Below are 19650 nucleotides of genomic sequence, written 5' to 3' on the forward strand. Positions count from 1 at the left end.
AATGTATTACTTGGCTTTAATTTGAGTATGTTTTTCGCGTTGGAACGAATTATTTGGTTTTACATGTAATCGTATGGGAAAAGATGATCCACCTTACGACATTTTCATGATACGATCTCAGTTTCGGAACGGATTAATTTCGTATCCTGAGGTACCACTGTACTAATATTACATTACTATAATAAATACAACATAGTTATGATTTAAATAATTGCTACAACTAGTAATTTTTCAACACGCATATAATATGAAAAAACTACAATTATCACATGGAAAAGGAATTGATGTATATAAGTCTATCGAAGCGTGAATAAATATAATTTATCGATATAAAACGACAAAATTGTTATGGCAATCTCACAATAACGGGCTGCAGTTTTTAATCATACAGTAGAGTCCCGAAAACTCGGCCTAATGTGGACCGAAGGGTGGCCGAGTTTGTGAAAATGCCGGGTTATTGGGAATGGGATGAAAAAAGAATAAGTACGAGTGTTTCCTCAGAAAATACTGTACTGTACTTGTATGTATTGTTTGCTTGAAAATACAACAGAGAATAAACTGTCCAAATAACCTTAAACAAAGAAAAAGTACGTACTTTATGAAGGCATAGAGCCTTTACTACATGAAAATGAAAATTAATGAATACACAGTGTACAGTAATTTACCTGATAAGACAGACCTCAGGAAAATACTTTAAGAGGCATAAAGCTGTCTATAATGAAAACTAACTAGGGGTTTTTTCGACCTGCCAGGGTGTGGCCGAGTTATCCCGACTGCCGGGTTATCGAGTGCCGAGTTTTCGGGTCTACTGTATTTTAATTTAAATATATCCGGTCCTTTAGCTCCTAACCTTTCCATATGTGTTATGGATTTTATCACTCTTGCCCCTGTAACTCTTACTTTCCCTAAAAACAATCTAATCATACCTGTTTTTATCTTATTCTGTTTAAGAGAAAATTTTTCAATTGAAATAACGTAACTTCCTGTCCAAACAGAAAGTTCATATACAGTCGATACGTAAGTTTTCAATATCTAGTCTCGTATTTCATCTGTGTAACTCTGTTCTAGAAAATAACAGACAACATGGAATGTCAAGTCGGCAATTTGGTTACTGCAGATAGATTATATTTATATTAAACGAAATTCTTGAAATACAAGAAAAAATATTGGTAGAATTACTGGCTTAGAATAACAGTATAAGCCAAAGCTACACTAATAATTGTAAGTATTAAGCTAGAGTTTACACTAAGCATATTCCATGCCGTAAATGTTGGTAAATCTTGTAAACACTCGACAGAGAAGGTAAATGCTGATAATTTAACACTTTCTTCTTCGCTCAAAAGTGATCGAGCATAGACATCTCTTCCAATTTTCCTCGCTGCTTCTGTCATTTTGTCAGAAGACAAGCAAATATCAGCAAAAAGAACAAACGGGAAAATAGATGTACAGAAGAATATAACGAATTCCAAAACACTGTAAGAAGTAAAATCCATTACAAAACCGTATAATTGGAAGATAATATTACCCGCTATGACGGCTGGCCATAAAATTAACAAAAAAGAATATAACTCTTCCAAATTATATATTATCGCCATTATTTTCGTGTACTGTTTAGAGGTGTAGGATAATTGCAATGATAAATTGCTACCTGAAGAAATGCATTGAGAAACAGTAAGGAGTGCTGCTTCTATCTCTTTGCATATTGAAGAAAAGAATACAAACAATAAATTTTGTGGCACCATCAAAAATACAGCGTACACGGCTTCGCCAGTACACAAAATTATATTCGAAATCTGTTCGGAAAGTTCCACTCCAAATAAATTGTCTAATTGCCAAGAAATAGTGATCGATCTTGTACCAATGCACGGGAATGAAATCAAATAGAGTAATGAATTTAATATAATGAATGATACTTTCACAGCTTGTGTTTTTCTCATATTTGACTTTACGTTGGACATAGAAATTAAGTGTTTAATATTAAAAAGCAGTATTTGTTTATTCTGATGAAACTTGTAAAGAGAAAACAACGTTATTACACCAGCAATACAGAAATGTAATAAAGTAAGCAATCTTTTTAATTCCAGAGTTTGGGAGAATTTTTTTAATGAAAAAAATGTATAATATATATTATACATCAAAGCTATTGCAAAAACACCAATGGTGTGTAAAGTGAACTTCTTTTGATTAAATTTCATTCCCCATATAGCCATGACTCTTATCAAAGGATCCCAATTCTTCATGTTTTCATGGTCTGCTTCACAATACAGATGTACTTGTGCATTCTTCTCGTTTGACTTAAGCATTTTTAGTTTAAGTTCTTGAAATTGCTGTTTAAGAAAATAAGAAATTTTATAAATAATTAATATAATATTTAGTACAGTCGACCCCCTATAACACTGTTGATTTTTCCGTTTTATATGAATTCCATGTTGTACGAGTCACTTAGATTTTACAGATACGTGTACCGGGCTGTGAACGGCTCACGTATTTGTAAAATCCAAGTGACTCGTACAACATGAAATTCATATAAAACGAAAAAATCAACAGTGTTATAGGGGGGTCGACTGGTATAAATAAAGGTATCTCTCGACTTATGATCTTGAGAATTTCTAAAACGTAAATGATAACAGACTGTCCATGACGGTCCCATCTAATAAATAAATCATATTATCTTTGTATTAATAGTAATTTTTTATATACTTTATTTTTATTGAATGTGCTGTATGATCGATCAGGCATCTGTTTTCTTTGTATAAAAATTTCGACCTTCTACTTACACTTGTTCAATTATAAATATCAGCAAATAAATTTTTGAAGAAAGCAAAATTTCAGTTCTTCTTACGTGTTTATTCAATTCTTCTAACATTATTTAACTTTTACGAGTATAAAATCTTTCAAAACCACGTTTGCATCACCCTTTTTTATTTTTCGGAATTTGAAAGTTTTAATTTGACAATTCAAACACAAACGTACCCTAAGACCAGCAATTATTTATTGTGACATAATCATAATGCCGAACTGCAATTTTTAATCATAATTTTAATTTATTTAGTTCAAAATATATGCTATCTGTCTCAAATTAAAAATTTCTTGCCCCTGTACACCATACTTTTCTTTTAATAATAGAGTCGAGCCAGTCATCTATCTGACTTTCTTCGGGTGAAAACTTTTCAATTGAAATAACATTACTTCCGGTTGTTATTGAAAATCCCTGTACAGTTATTCTGGGCCTTCTGACACTAAGGTTTTAAAAATATATTCTCGGGTTTCATTTATCTAAGACCGTTCTGGAGGTTAAAAATAGACAGACGGACAGATGTTAGCGAAGAATTTATAGAACTACGTTTTTTTTTTTTCAATTGTAGCTCAATAAGTTAGATCTTCCAAGTAAATCGTATACTCCTTTTTTGTATTGAAACTTAAATCTTTTATAATTATTGTAGAGTGTTTGTGCCCATTATTTCGTTTACACAAGAGCTTACTCACAGTTTTATCAACATAGTGAAACTTGTTGATTATGTCATAGGCTATTTCTTCCGCCCAATCTAAATACAAATATTTCCGGTTGTAATTCGAATGATCTTAATTCGAGGGATAAGTTTAGTAAAAATACGTTCTTACAATAAAAATACTCAGTTTATAATTTTAATTCATAAATATACAAATAAGTATGAGCTAAAATTTATATACAGTAGGGCGTCGATTATCCGAATCAATTGGGGACTGAGGTTGTTCGGAAGATCGATGTTTCGGATAACCGATTATGTACGAAAAAATATATTAATTTATCTTATCTTGACATTTTTCTCTGTTGCGTGTCGCTTCGCGTTGAATTTTCGTCGATGTTAAGCCTAACAAAGATTATTGTATCGTTAAAAATTATTTTTTTATTTTGTACAAACAAAATAAATATATTGAAAAATATAAAAACAATAAAAAATTATACTTCAGANATAAAATTTTTTCGCTGTAGAACAATTTTTTTCATCAAGACAACCACTCTTCTCCATTAATTTTTTCTCGCTTTATTAATGTTAAAATCTGATCATTTTAACTTAATACTCTGTGCTAAATTGCAACTCCTGACATGTACTTCTTCATACCTGTAAGCTGGCAAGCCACGATTTTATAAACGAAGCATAGTCTTTTCAATAAAGTACTTGGATTTATAATATAAATACAGTCGTCTTCGGAGTTAATATCTGCGAGTTTCTTTCCGTGTTCTTAAGGCTACAAAATCACAGAATTTATTACATACGCAATTTGTTCATCGAGAAAAGACAGAAAGAATGAAAACTTACCTCCGAATCATAAATCTCGACAGAAATGCAGCAACACAACAAGAATTTATAGAATAAATTCCTTAAATATCCGATAGACCTTCCTCCTATTTTCGGGTTATTTGCTCGCGACCGCAACTCGCCTATGTTCGAGGAGTCACATTTCGTCGCAGGCAAATCTCTGTCATTCTGCGGAAGATTAAAATTAAAATTATCGATTATCCAAATAAAAGATCATTTTGAATTTCTTAGAGAAAAATCAATGGTCTACCTGAAGTGGATAAACATTGTTTTGCCGAACATTCGGTTTGGCAACTCTTCTATTACTAGAAAGAAATTCTCGTTTAATATTAAACAAGTCTTATAAATTAACATAATTATCAATTCAATTTACCTCTTCGTCTTCATCTTATCAGTCGAATTTCGCAAAAGAACTTTCCGAGCGCACCTAAGCATTCCAATCAACAATCGTAACACTTAAGAAACAATAAATTAGAAACATTTGTTAAAAAATTCATCATAATGACGTCCTAGGATGCTATATTAATATTAAATGCTTTCAATATTAAGAATTTAAAATGTTAATTTGTGTGTTGTTTACAAATTTCGAGGTAAAAAGAATAGGTGAAGATGTCTCCTAGCAAATTGCTGCGGTTAAAATTAATACAAATATTTTAACACTGTTGCTATTGAAGTACATAAGTAGTGTCTTAGCAAAGATAAAAAATGAAACAGTTATTTTGTAAAATGATGTTTTAAAACAAATGCGAATACCGAGTGAAGGACATTTATAAGTTTTGCAGAGATCGACCGGTGCATTAAAGCTAATCAAGTGACTCCTACTGTAAATAAAAATATACATAAAATCTTTCCTATTTCTGCTGACATTTTTAGAACAAAGAGTACGGAACGAAGAGTAGTAATTTAACATATATTTTCTTTAGCTTTCCACTGTACAGTACATAATATTTTTCTCTTTGACAATAGCGTCATACATCTAACACTTTCCATAGGAAAGTTTAAATTGAATTTGTTAAATTATATATCACACATAATATGGCTTTCAAAGTCTCAACATTTAATTGTGATTTATCAGATGTCCACTTTTTATTTACGGTAGAAAAAACGCATTCACTCCCGCATTTGTTCCCTATAATAACAGTGTTTATTCCACAATTTATAATGCATTCTTGTATGGAACATAGTTTGTTTCAAAATGATGAAATATTTTTAACCGTTTGTTCTCTGTTGAGATTTTTTCTGATGCCCAAGATTAAACCTTTTCCTTATCAATTAACTTTTTTAATAATGATTCCTCGTTAAAAAGATCATTTTCGAAACTATTACTAACTGGAAAATGTTGATTAATATGATCGAATGATTTTTGTACATTTTTCCAATTAAGTTCTTGTTTTAACATAATAAAAATGTTCAATACCATTGTAATTAACCGTCCACTCTTCTAAATAATCTAAGCATTTACCACAGAACTTTTTGACGTGATTCATGAAATCTGCGCAATTTATTGAACCTTGTTCTTCTAACTGACTTATAGTATTACGGATAATTAATGGAAGAAAATTATTTACTAACCGCTCTTCACACTGAAATTTTAAATTTTTTATTTTGTTTCCTACTTCGATTACCGAAATTTTGTCTCCTTCAATAAATTTTACAGCATTTTGAAAAAGAGCTGTTTGATTGTGTACAAAGTCTAGCCAAATTGTTGAAGATTCATTTTCAAAAAACTCTTCTAAAATTCTAGGACGTTTATCCTGTGATATAAAGTAGGATTTCAAAGGATCATATATTTTCAAAATTCGTTTAACAGCTGGCAAAAGTGCTAACCAGCGCGTTTTACTATATCTAAGTATTTTCTGATATTCGATTTCCGCAATTTCTCAAAATTTTTTAAGGCTTTTCAACGCGCACAGTGTATATATAGAAATATCAATATATTTTAATAATATTTCCCACTTCTACGGGCCTCAAATCGGCAGCTGTTTGAATAGCGTTACGTAAAGGTACGCTGCCCAAACAACACCAATATCGTTTTGATTAAGGTTGTGGGGATCGGGGGCCGTAAAAGGTTTATTAAACGCTTTTTAGGTAGAGTCCTGCTACCAGGTGTGTTTTATCGGACACACCACCGTTTGAGATAAAATGGATGATTAAGGCGCGAGGGTAAGAGTCACTCTGAAGTCCAGGAATGAGCCTCTCAGGAGGAAGAATGCAGAGTCAGATATAACTAATTTAAGGACATTTATTAACATAAATGAAAGTTTAGAACAATATTATAAAAACCGATTTTGGAAATTTGCCTATTCTTATCTATTCAACGAGGAGGGGTACCTAACAGGGGGGTATTTCGAACTTACGCGACTCACAACATACCAGATAAACAATATGTCTTCTCTTGTGACGTTGACTTGACGGCCAAGACTGCGGAGGTTTCTGGTGTTCACTGCACTTCGTCTGGTTCTCGCTCGTTTTTGAGTTGTCTTCTCTTGAGCCACTCTTTCTCGGGTTGGAGCTGTGTCCACAATCGCTGACTATTTCTCTGTCTCCTTCTGACTGTCTCTCTAACGGGACTGTGTCCTCACTCTGACTGCCTTTTTCTGACTGCACTGTGTCTCCTCTCTGACTGAACTGTCTCTAACTGGACTGTGTCTCCTCTCTGACTGAACTGTCTCTAACTGGACTGTATCTCCTCTCTGACTGAACTTCCTCTAACTCACTGTGTCTCCTTTCTGACTGGACGATGTCCTCCTCTCTGACTGCACTGTCTCTAACTCACTGTGTCCCCATCTCTAGTTGCACTCTCTTTCTGACTGTCTTTCTCTTGTTGGGGCTTTCCTTTTAAACCCTTTCAGAATGAGAAAGTCATCATCAGGTGATGACTCATTGGCAGTGTCATCATTGTAGCTGAGACAGTGTTTTCTCATTTGGTGATGACTTGCAGCCTTCTTAGAGTCATCTTCTGAGTTGACGTGACTTATCTTTGTTCTTAGTCATTGTTTGTTCATTGCTTGCTTTGACTAAGTTCTTCATGTAAACATTGCCGAAAACAAAGGGGAATGCAATGTTCCTCATTTCTATATAATTTTTTATTATTTGGTTGCTTTTTCCTCTTTTCTTTGGCATGTTGTGAGCTTTTGAATGATAAACCGTTTTATTCTAATTACTTGATATTAAAAAAGGGGGTCCCTAGATTGGTACAATAGGCGAATTTCCTCTTACAACTTCGGTTGTTATCCAAGATACAATTAAGGTTTATGTGAATACATAATTAAAAAAAAGATATAAAGTAAATAAACAAAAATTATTACAAATAAGTTTACAATATATATATATATATATTTANATTAATTAAAATACTTTTAATAATATTCATTTATTCATAAAAATTTATGTTCACACGAGAAGCCAAATTGTTTGCAGTAACTGAAGCAAATTTCAATAAGCAGAAACTAATGATATTACTTTAGGATTATGATAGGACAATAATCAAGACACTTAGTGCATGTGAGACAGAGACTGAAATACAGTAACTCTCTTACTGTCAACTTTACACCACAACAATAGAATTAATTCTTCAACCCACGAAAACCCACGAAACAAGAAATCGCAACCTTTTACAATCCTACAAAGGGAGGCGTCAACGTTATTGATGAACCGGCGTCACGTTATAATTGCGCAAGATACTGCCGTACAACATGGAATTCATATAACACGGAATTATCTACAGTGTTATAGGGGGTCTACTGTATTCCTGTCAAAATACTTACGAAAATACTGAGTTTATTCCGATCCTCCAAGCAGTAAGGTAATATTGTTCTTATATCAGTATCATATATTATACGATTACGAATTAATTTTTATGATATTGACCCTTATGTGTGACATACTAAAATAGTTGAAGATTTGTTACTTGATTAAATTCTTTTCTAATTGCAATTAATTAATTCTCAACCCTTGACACAAAAACCTTTAAAATGCAGCCTTTTTATTCAATTTTCTAGCATTTTCGGGCAGTTTGAATGGCCTCCGAAGGCCATAAAAAGGCTTCATTTTAAAGGTTTTTGTGTCAAGGTTGAGAATTAATTAACAGTAGTTTCTACCTCTTCCTTATTGGGCTGCAATCTTAAAAAATTGTAGAGTTATAAACTCCCAATGCAGTCTGTTCGTCTGTCGTTTTTCAATCTATAGAACGGAAATAAAAGAATAAAAGATAAGACATGTTATGGAATCCTTAGTAGCAGTTGGCTCCAATTAATTATATTGCAGTTTTTAACCGGATTATATTTATTTAATTTAAAATATATGCTCACTTCTTTAAATTAGTAATGGCATGCCACTGTACATCATACTTTCCCTTTAACGATACAGTCATCTATCTAATTCCTTTCGGAAAACCTATCAATTGTAATAACGTGACTTCAGGTTTGCAGGTATATAATTAATCGGGGCCTACTGTCGCTAAGATTTCAAATTCTGGTCTTGTATTTATTTCTCTAACACCGTAACAGATGACAGTGGGAATTTATATGTCTGCATTTTTTTCAAATTGCATCCCAGTAATCAAAATTAAGAACACCTGTATAAGTTAAGTACACGTTAGTCTAATTCGAGCCATTTACATATAACGCGAGGACTACTTAACCTATTATAATATAGTTTAAACATTCCAACATAGAAATTGATACTTTCGAATTCCTAATCTATTATCAATGTTATTTTGCATAGGAGAAATAAAAAAAGGAAACTTACCAAAGAAAAGACCTTCACTTTATCTGTAGAAATGTAATGAAACTAGAGTAGAAATGTTCAACGTTTAAATGCATTATTCTCGATATGGAGATAATTTTAGCGTTAGTTTATCTTCCAGTGCCTTCTATAATATTCTACAAATTATTGATTTTACTCGACCTTACTGTTACCAATTACAGCACTCATTTATAATATTATACAGCATAAATATTTTATTTTGATGACTCTACTTATTAAATATGTAACAAATTTTAATTATATGAAATATAATGTGATAAATATTTAAATAAAACAAGTGAAATGAAATTTATTTATTTATCTCGTGTCATTCGATTAAAATGATGAATAAATCGCTAAAATATATAAGGATATTTGTCTGATACGGAAATTAAATTCACAAGTATTGATATTTTTTCATTGAGCTATAATATAAAAAAATTTCAGGCATTAATTCTGAGTTTCGTTCGTCCAACTGTCTGTCTTTCTGTATCTTCGAGAACTGAATTAGCTGGATAGAAAACGACACCAGATATGGCAATGACAGATGCTGGAGATCCCGATTAACTTATAAAAATATCCAGTGTAAACTGAATTATTTCCTGAGATGAGATAGATAGATGACCGTCATGACTCTAGTGTTAAACAAAGTATGGTGTACAGAGGCAAGCCAATACTAATTTGAGGTTGATATTTGTATTAACCTCAAATTATCATTATACACAGTTTGATACAATTTCTGTATTACTTTGAATAATTATAAATACATAACGTAATACGTTTTCAATATCACAAGTCACATAACTATTAAATGCAAAAGAATATAAAATGTGTCAGTTTAAAGTATAGTAACAACATTGTGGTATTGAACATTTAATACACTGTTTAATGTAATATGCAATATAAAACTATGTTTTGTTTTATAAAACAGCTGTAACTGTTCTTAAATGTTACGAACGTATTAAAAGCTTTAACAGTTTCTTATTCCATAGTCGAATATAAAGATATAACAACTAAACCTTGAGTCAGAAAGAAAAAGAAGGTCTGAAATAACAAATATATCAGGATTTAATAATCTTGTGAGAATATATATGCTTAATAGAATATAATATGCATTTTCCATCTAATAATTTGATTTTATTACAGTAATAGTTTTAGTATATACAGAGATTAGATCATCAATATATTGGATTAATATATTGTTTAAGTTGGGAATATGAAAATGAACATGTATTAATAACTGTCGTTAATCGAACAGTTTAAACTTATGCTTTAAGTGCTTTTTGATTTTGTACTTGCCACATCACACACATGGTAACACTCGAAAAAANTTCCTCTTACAACTTCGGTTGTTATCCAAGATACAATTAAGGTTTATGTGAATACATAATTAAAAAAAAGATATAAAGTAAATAAACAAAAATTATTACAAATAAGTTTACAATATATATATATATATATATTTTTGGAGGGCGGTGGTGGTCCTCACAAGGTTTTCGTTTAATTTATAAAAAAAATGTTATTCTTACCTTTTTTCGCTTTTCCTCCAAAATTTTCTTTCGTATTGTCCGCACAAAATGCAATAATTTTATGTTTTAAATTGTTTTTCTAACATATTAATAGCATGAAAAGACATAAGTCCTTCTGTTAATACTAATTGCTTTTCTTCGTCTCCACGAGTTGTTTTTCGAAAAAAGTCCTGTATTTTAAAGAAATATGCAGCAATATTTAAATATTTTATTTGTTTCTGTGTCTCCAAATGCTTTGAAATATCATTCTGCTTGCCGCGGCGTGTTGATTTCGGTATTAGGACGTAAGTCACGCTTGCGGTTACAAGAGTGATCTGATTCAGGATGGAGGAGGGTTGACGGACAGGTACCGGAAGTGAATCACACGGATGCCAATTAAACAAACAAATGCCAAGTGTTTAAAAAGTGTCACTACATTGTGTCTATGAAAAGTAAAAGAAAATAAACAAAAAACAGATACAAAAGAGGAAAATACACAAGCTATCTATAACGAGATAACCAATTAGATATACATGTTAGTTGACGCGAGAGAAAGAGAGAGAGTTCACATTTAGATAGCGATTCGATGTAAATATTCGGGTCTTTACATCGAATAGTATAATCCGTTGTCGGAGGCACACAGTTACTATGTCGGTGGAGGAACAGACGATGACTGACGACTCTTCGCCGTCAATTTCGCTGGACTAAGAGGTCATCAGATCACGGGAAGGTTCGTTTTCGTCGTCAACAAAGTGAAAATTTTCTCAGATAGCCGATGACAACAATTATCGCATAAGTGTGATGAAATCGACGACTGATTTGTGTAAAAGTTGAATTTTCACAATTGCATTCACGAGTGACAAGAGAACAAGGCAGAAATACACATCCAAATCATTTGAGGAAGTCCCCTTACTACAAGAACGAAATTGATTAGTAGTGCTTCAGAAAGAGATAGAGAGGGAGGAAAAATTGTCAGCCATTGGCTCTCAATCCTAATCAACGGATATGTATATTGATAATGACCGAACAGGTGCGATCACGATTACAGGTAATGTAGATGAAATCTTTAGATCGGCTGCCTCTATTAAGAAGTTGTGCCAATATCGAGCCACTGCTTCGTCACATTGAGAGACACATTGGTTTAGTCTCATATGCAACACGCCACAAGAAAGACTTGTAAAGGAAGTCCTGCTTCTCTATCGCAATTTAACTGCTTGACGTGAAATGCAAAGAATCGGATTCACAGATCACATCCGAGAATTTGATTAGATGTGCTGAATATTCAGAAAAGCTGAATTTAGTTGCGGCAGAATCAGATCCACTACCATAGCCAGAGTTTTGTTATGGGGGTCCTAGTAGAAGCCAGCCTGACACAACATTGAATTATTTCAAATTATTGTTCATTAAAATGAAATTTCCATAGGAATCGACAATAATTTCACACACGTATAATATGATACTTCCTTTACACATACGTTCTCGTAACATTAATATCAAACTCTAGCAATGCTTTAAACAAAAATTAACCAATCAATTATTTTTTTATACCATTCTTTAATATAGTTCACCGTCTTTAATCTAGATCTAGACCAAGGGTGGCCAACAGTTTTTCCCCCGGGCCGAATCGGAAAGAAAACTTTTTTCACTGGCCGAACCAAAGGCGGCCCTAGCAAGATTTCCAAGTGATGCGAGATCTTATTGTGGCGTCACTCCGTAGAGACTTAACTGTATATAGAGATTACAGACACACTTTTCACATTAGGTACAGAAAGCCGTTGACCTTTTTTTTGTTGTTGTTTAGGGGTGCATTGTGAGAATATAAGGAATTATCGCGGATCCATTCGAGCAATTATTTGAAGTTAAGTCCAACATTCAAAGACTAATCGCGGGCCGCATAAATTCATTAAGCCGGCCGTATGTTGGCTATGCCTGATCTAGACTTTCAACTGGGTACACTACACCCAATTAAATTAGCTTCAGCTTTTTATTTCTTTTTGCAAATCGGCTCAACACTTTTTGAATGTAATTTTCTGAGGAGAGGCACCAGATTAACTGGGGGAGCCCAGTTAATCTGGTGACCATCCATGCTCCTTCCTAGCTACGCCTATGATCAGATCAATAGAAGAATTTACTGAAATTGCTACTTTCGGACTCTGTAAGAGAGTAAAAATTGAAAACGAAAGAATGAAAATATTTAATAAACAAATCATGAGTTTGTTTGTTATAAAGCAGTTTGAAAGGCCCGGGTTTCCAATATTTAAATGTTATTTCAAACTCTTCCTACAATTTTTGCAATTCGTTATTTTATCATTTTTTCAGATAGGTACATTTTAATTATGTGACTTTTTTCTTGTATTTTGATGTTATTGTATACAGAACCTCCCACTTCTTTTTCATTATAAAACGCTCTCTCAGAAGCATACTTTCTATTGATTTTCATTTCAGGATGTTATCGATTAGACGTAACTTTGTTTATTAATGACGTCAAGAGTTTCTATTTTAATGTATTTTTACACAAAGAAAGTAAATCGTCTTTACTGCGAACGTTCGCAAATTGTCAGCACATTGAACAGCCGGAATTACGCTTTTCGTTAATACAGTTGTCGTCACAATTGACTTTCAACAGGTAAGAAATAGTTATTGTTTGCGCACTGGAAAAATGTAATAATGTATTGGTATAAATTTCTTTTTTGAAGAGAAATATCATCATGAGTTCTTTGGCGGTAAACGTAGAACCAGGAGCAAAGCATGAAATGGATCAGCTATCGATATCTTGGAAAATTCTTTTCGTTAATATGAAAATTTTAGGTTTTAACATTCAAAACAAAAGATTGTCACTTCATAGTATCATTGTTTTAATTATACAGAAAATTCTTATTGTTTGGCATTGTTATGTAACAATTGCTAATCAGAAGGATTATTATTCTTTGGGTAATTTGTTGAAGTTATTAATATATATATTATTTATTGTCCTTTCATCAGTTGCTTTTGACTTATTTATAATTTATAAAAAGCGTCTTATTTTGAATTTGGAAAAATTGTTTGATTTAAGAAATTCAAAACAATTAAATGTCAAAATCGTGATAATATTAATGACTTTAACCTGGATCAATGCCATAGTTTACATATGCTCATTTTTTATTTTACCAAATGAAAAGGAAATATTAAATGATTCACTTACTATAAGAACAATTTTCGGAATTGCCCTCCCGGAAAAAGTTTTACTTGCAATTTTATTTGTTGTAGGTATATCTCAGTTATTGTTCTCAATAATGCCACAGCATTTCTGTTTCATTTTATTCATTTCAATATGCAAAGAACTAGAAATGTAATTTGTCGAATTGTTGCGTAAAATTCAGAATTATACGCAGGAAGACTTCGGTAGAGAAATTCTTCATCTTCCCAAAATATTTATGAAAATCAAGACAATCGCGGATAATTTTGAAGAATTTTATTCGTTGATGTTGTTACTTTGGACAACTGTCGTAGGTGGAAATATTGTTTGTTTCTCTTCTTGGTTCTTTTCCTCGTTATATACTTTAGACACAAATTACAGAGTTGGGATTTTTACTTTGAATGCATTCCAATTCTTTTTATTTATTAATATGTGTTTCGCCGCTTCTCGTGTGTCAGATGCTGCAAGAAAAATCTCCACGGTCGTCTACGCAAAGTCACTCTGTTGTAATGCTTTTGTGCAAGACTCTGCATACAAATTTTCCATCAAGTGTCGTGAAGAAATTCCTAATTTCACGGGATGGAATGTAATTGTTGTCGATCGTGCTTTGGTATTCACTATTATCGGGATAGCAATTTCTTACACAATTATAATAACCCAATATCAACAATAATTTACAATTATCATCTGTAAGTTAATAAAATGATTAAACACAAAAATAATCATCACATAAAGTTATTAAAACAATTCTTATTATAGTTGTTATTTTGATTTACCCAAAAAAAATAGTTTTAATTAACTCGTATTTTCTATGTGTAATTTTTAATCTTCTTGTAAAATGAAATATTTGTTTACTAATATTTGAATAGTAAAGTATTGTTTAGAATTATCTCAAATATGTTGGCTTCACAGCATTGTTATTTTGCACGTTGCATATAACATATGATAGGCTTGATTAAAGGGCTGTTTTAAGGCTCAAGGTGAAAAGAGTTAAAATGTTTTTCTTTTAAATCTATGTTACATCAATACATAAACTATTGTATTAGTAATACTATAAGTTTAAATTTATTTCACAACAATGATACAATTATAAAAATTTTAAAAAATACACACGTAAAACAAAGCAGACTCTGCTTACTCTTAGACTAGTTATAAATTGTAAAATTCTGTAAATATTTTAATACAAAAGCATTAAAAATACAACAAGTGTTATCGAATTGAATAAAAAATAACATTTTCTCTATAATGTACATTTTGTGTACTTAGTTATACTAGAAGAAAGCGTATGACAAGAACGATTGATGGTTTCCTTAATAGGCTGTTGAAAATTCGTAAGTAAACAAAGCCTGGTAAAGAAGCTTTAATACAGCTGAATGAGGTTTATATTTCAATTGGTTTCCTTCACCAGCTGTATATATTTCCCTGGCAACATATGAATATAATTTCTTAAAAAATCGCTTAATTTTGCATGATTTAAAACAAAATACGTATAATTGTATTTCTTGATATATAACTAGGTGTAATTACCTAAAATAAGAAGAAACAGATAGAAATAAGTAGAACAGATAAAGCTTTCATCAATCACACGTGGTATTTTTTCTTCTTGGCTCTTTGTACCCTATAAGCACTATGGCCCTTTTCTATTTCAATTAATAATTGTTTTAGGCTCACAACGAGAACGGCTGGGGTGATGAATAACAAACCCTGAAGTATTTAAGACAGAGAAAAATTGCTGATTGTGATTGCAAAAAAAGTTATTAAGTCACAAATATAAATATCCTGCACAGTCAATATAATATAAGAGAATTAAAAATTAAGAAACAAATTAAATAATAAACCGAAGAATAGCGCACTGTTTAATCAGTTTAAAATTGACAAATGCGTGGCTACACTGTGTTAGCACTCCCCTTTTAGCAGTCATTAAATCTTGGTATGTATAATGATCGGTCATTGTAAACGGTGTTAAGTGTATACTCTAACTCTTCAACGCGTGTGTAAATTCTGTAGGGGTTGTGTTCTGTTACTCCAGCTGTTCGTTATTTACATAAACTGGAGTAGTAGAACTTAATAGAGTGTGTACTTCAAGGAGACCATAGAATAAGACGACTGCTGTTTAGTGGTGACCTCTCGTTCGTTGCAGCGTAATCTTCAGAATACACTTGATACACGAATCTTTCTACATTTATGGTGAGATGAAAATAAGCGTGCCAGACTAAAGTGCATTTTCAAAAACCCCTGTTCAATGAGCCCTTTTGCTAAATTAATTGAAATTATCGTATACATAAGGTTGTGACTTTCCTTTTCATTACAAAACAATTTCTGGAAGGGTTTCTTAATGGTATAAACACCAGCTAACAATTAAACTGTATTCTGTTTGCTAATTACGTGAAAATTTTCTAGTCTAATGACTTTTTACGCATACAAAATAACCATTTAATTGCGGAAATCCGTAAGTTGTCACATGACAGAAGCACGCTAATTTCTTAGGTTTACACGTACGACCTACATCCATAAAAACACTTCTGTTAATATTAGCTTAACAATATTAATTTGTCTGTTGTTTACAAACGTTAATACATTCGTTGTCTCTCGTCACCTTCACAAGTGACTTTATCAAGGTAAGAAATAGTTACTGTTTTCGGACGGGAAAAACGTAATAATTCATTGGTAATTTTTTTCTTTCAAGTGAGGTATCTTAAAATGTTTGGGGTGAACGTACTGTACAACTAAGAGCAGAGTATTAGATGGATCAGCTATCGACATCGTGGAAAATTCTCTTTGTAAATATGAAAATTTTAGGTTTAAACATACAAAACAAAGGATTATCTCTTCATAGTATCATTCTATTAACCCTGCGTTAGTGCACTCAGTTTTTTTTTTCGGCATTAGTGCAGTGGGGCGTTTGTCCACCCCGACATGTTTTTGGGTCCATAAACCATGTAAATAAAAATTCATAAAGATTTACTCATTTATTTGGTAAAGGCATGTGTCATTATACATATGATTATATTCAGGTATGATTACATATTATATTAGTACATAAATCCATGAAAATAAAAAACAACATTTATCAAAACTCATTACATTAGATCTTATTATTAAACCAATAGTAAAAATCTAAATTGTTTTTTAAGCATTTTTGTCACTCTGATTCAATAGCTGACATTGTACTTTGGCACTCAGTGCAAATGACAAGCAACTTGCTATGTTTGGTATTTTCTCAATGTGTTTATGAAAGTCAGCCATTTTGAATTAAAATAAACTTAAATTATTTTTATTCACATTGATTATTATATCTATATTATAAATAATAAATGTGGTCACATTATAGTTATTTTTAAAATAAAAAAAACTAAATAAATATTTGTAAAATTTAAAAAAAAACGTAATTAATACTGTGGGGTGTTTGGACACCCCACTGAGAACTGTTGTTTTTCTCTTACTGGAATTTCTGCAGCATCGTAGTAATTTCTGAGCATGCTCTATACATAAAATCATGAAGCTACTGAAGAGGACACAAATATTTCTTGTGAAATCTATGAATAGTGCAACTTTTAAAACGTTGGGGGTGGCGAAACACCCCACTGCACTAGCCCAGGGTTAATTATACAAAAAGTTATTATTGCTTGGTATTCTTATGTAATAATTGCTAATTTCAAGCATAAACATTCGGTGGGTGAATTGTTAAATTTATCAGTTTATATATTATTCGTAATTATGTCAGTAATTGCTTTCAATTTGTTTGTAATTTACAAAAAGAATCTTATTTGTACTTTGAAAGTATTATTTGTTTTAAGAAATTCAAAACAATTAAACGTGAAAAGCGTGTTAATATTAATGGCTTTAACCTGGATCCATGTTATAGTACAAGTATGTTTCTTTTCCTTTGCTATTTTGCCAAAAGAGAAAGATAGAATAATTGATACATTTAATATAGAAACAATTTTCGGAATTGCGATCACGAAAAGTATGTTACGTGCAATTTTTTCTGTCTTAGGTGTATGTCAGTTATTGTTCTTAGCAATGCCACAGTATTTCTGTTTCATATTATTCACTTCAATCTGCAAAGAACTGGAAATGGAATTTGTCGAATTATTGCATAAAATAGAGAATTATACAAGTGAAGATTTCTGTAGAGAAATTTCTCTTCTTCCCAAGGAATTTATGAATATCAAGAAAATCGTGGACGATTTTGAAGAATTTTATTCTTTCCTGTTATTGGTTTGGACAACTGTCTTAGGTGGAAATGTCGTTTCTTCCTTTTGTTCGTTTTTTGCCTCGTTATCTATGTTAGAGACAAATCACAATATTGGGATTTTTGTTTTGAATTTATTTCCATTCTTGTTATTTATGAATATGTGTTTCGCTGCTTCTCGTGTATCTGATTCTGCAAGAAAAATCTCCAGAGTCGTCTACACAAAGTCACTTTCTTGTAATGCTTTTCGTGCAAGATTTTGCATATAAATTTTCAATGAAATGTCTTGACAAAATCCCCCATTTTACGAAATGGAGTATTTTTGTTGTCGATCGTTCTTTGGTGTTCACTATTATCGGGATATCAATTTCTTACACAGTCATAATAACCCAATATCATCAATAATTTACGATCTGTAATGTTCTTCAGTATTATACAATACTTAATTTAATTCTGTATTCTGTAACATTCATAATTGTTAATATTGCAAATTTAACTGTGTTTAACAGGTTAAATATCAGAAGCACCATAACATTAATGGCACAATCCTGGATTTATGCTGTAGTTTATGTATGTTTATTTTTACTACATTCTGTACGGAAGACATAATTAATCAATATAGTGTAACATTTTTCGGAATTGTAATCAGGAAACATAAGTCATTTTTAATTGTAATCATTTTAGAGTTATTTTATGTATTGTTAATGCAAATACCACAGCAATTCTTCTTTATTTTATTCGTGTTAATCTGTAAAGAATTAGAAGTGGCATTTGTTGAATTATTGTGTAAAATAAAGAATTATACGTATGAACACTTATCTAGAGAAATCACTTATCCGTCTAAAGAATTTATGAAGATCAAGACAACCGTTGACACCTCTGAACAGTTTTATTCCTCGATTGTTTTGCTATGGACAATTGGAGGTAATATCATTTATTCCTGTAGTTTCCTAGTTGTCTATTTATATACTAGACTGTTACACGGCATTATTGAATACGCTACTTCGAATGCTTTTCCATTCATCTTATTTATAAATGTCTGTGTCTCTGCTTTTCGCATGTCGGATGCTGGAAGAAGAATCTCCACAGTCGTCTATACAAAGTCACGTTCTTGTAATGTTTTCATGCAAGATGCTGCATACAAATTTTCAATGAAATGTCTTGACGAAATCCCTCATTTCACGAGGTGTTGTCGACCGTTCTGGTGTGTTCACCATTATTGGATTAGCAATTTCTTACACGGTTATAATAACTCAATATCAACAATAATTTACTTTGATGTGTAATATTTATAACTGTTGTTATTCTAAATTTAACAGTGTTTAACAAAAATAAAGTTATTATATGAAATTTGTTACTGTTGTTGTTTTATTTATCTCGAGTTTAAATAAGTTTAATTAGGTTTATTTTTAATTAAAATCGTTCTAATACGAACGGACTGAAGTAGATCGCAATCTACCGGTTGGAAATAAATTAGAAGCGTTGCTTTAATCTAAAACAGATTACTGACCTTCCACTCTACAAAATGATACGAATTAAAATTTAGGATCCTAAGCATGGCCGCCTAGACACCTACCAGGCCTGAATGTGACGTCACAACCGGTCTGGTGACGTAGAAGAATGAGTGCTTCTTCAAACTGCCGTTTTTAACAGTTTCAAGCGAGAGTGAAGTAAAGTGGTATTTTATATCCGTTAAAAGTAATATAAGAAGTGAATATAAAATCA

Source organism: Centruroides sculpturatus, unplaced genomic scaffold, assembly GCF_000671375.1.
Source record: "Centruroides sculpturatus isolate CEXI.00-Female unplaced genomic scaffold, Cexi_2.0 scaffold716, whole genome shotgun sequence".
Classification (NCBI taxonomy): Eukaryota; Metazoa; Arthropoda; class Arachnida; order Scorpiones; family Buthidae; genus Centruroides; species Centruroides sculpturatus.